This window comes from Echinops telfairi, unplaced genomic scaffold, assembly GCF_000313985.2.
Source record: "Echinops telfairi isolate 266 unplaced genomic scaffold, ASM31398v2 ScPeMD7_18;HRSCAF=68, whole genome shotgun sequence".
Lineage (NCBI taxonomy): Eukaryota > Metazoa > Chordata > Mammalia > Afrosoricida > Tenrecidae > Echinops > Echinops telfairi.
In genome coordinates this window covers 62,150,277-62,151,702 of record NW_022103915.1, presented here as the reverse complement: position 1 = coordinate 62,151,702, position 1,426 = coordinate 62,150,277, and positions in this window count along the sequence as shown.

The window sequence follows — 1,426 nt, the reverse complement described above, 5'->3', positions numbered from 1 at the left end:
AAAGACTTTATTGTGAAAGACACTTTATCTGCACCCACTCACCTCCTCTCACTTACCCAAAGTGAGTATTTTTTGTCCATGTGCCAAAGAGTATGTGTGTGAAGGTTAGGGATGTATGTTAACAAATGCTTCACTTACTTGAATTATTCAGATAGTCTAAGGAAAATCAAAATGGGCTATACATTACTGCAATCATACTCAGAAGTCATTTCACCAAATAAGTCCAGCGGAGTTTGCTAGCAGGGCTCACTGCCAGTGACTTAATTCTGGCTCCTATCAACCCTCAACTCCTCCTGTGGGTTTCTGAGACTATAACTCTTTATGGGAGTCGAAAGCCTCATCCCACAGAACGTCTGGTGGCAGCACAACACACAGCCACTACACCACCAGGGTCCATGGTGTTTGTTAGCACAGTAAACACATAGGAAGCTCGCAATAAGTGTCAGCTATGATCACTACTGGGCACTCTGGCTATGCATTGCACTGCAATTCACAATTAAAAACCACCAGCAGCTCTGCCAGAAAGACTGGGCTTTCTACCCCAGTAAACAGCTACAGCCTCGGAAACCCACAGGAGGTCACTATGAGTCAGCATTGACTGCATGTCAGTGAGTTTGGTTTGGTTTAGGATAATGACTATTAGCCTCATCTAGGCACCGTTCTAAGTGCCTTTCTTTTACATATAAGAACATGTAATAAAAGCCTTTGAAATATACAGTGTATCACATGGTCCCTCCATATCTACTTGTACCCACAACCATCTATTCTTCCAAACACAAATTCCTTGTACAACATCCACTTCCAGTGTTCTACAAACATAAAAGTATGCACTTCCTTTCTCACACATGACTCTCTGAATAGGGATCAAATTTCAGCAACAGGGCATCTAAAATGTTTGTTGTGAACTAGCCTGGTAATCTATAATGCAGTTTCTGATTCAGTGGGTCTTGAGTGATATTTGAGACCAAGCATTTTTAACAAGTGCTCAGGTGATGTTCATGTGGCAGATTCTCAGACCAAACTTTGAACACACTGTTCTTCACAGATTGGCTACTACTTGCCTCTCATGTCTCATCTGGCACTTTGTCTATTCATTCATTCCATGCGAGTCGCTTCCCACAAAGCGGGTGAGCACATAGTTCCCCTTTTTGGTTGTTCTTTCATGCTGCCTAATTAGTTCGTTTATTCTTTACATTCTGAGCTCAGATTTAGGGAATCTGACCCCTGGTAACCAATCTTCATGGGCAGTGAATTTTTTTTTAATTATTTTATTGAGGGCTCGTACAATTCCCACCACAGTCCATACATAATCCATTGTGTCAAGCACATATGGACATTTGTTGCCCTCATCAATCTCAAAACACCTGCCTTCCACTTTAGCCCTTAATATCATTTGCTCATTTTCCCCCTCCCTCCCCCCTCCCCC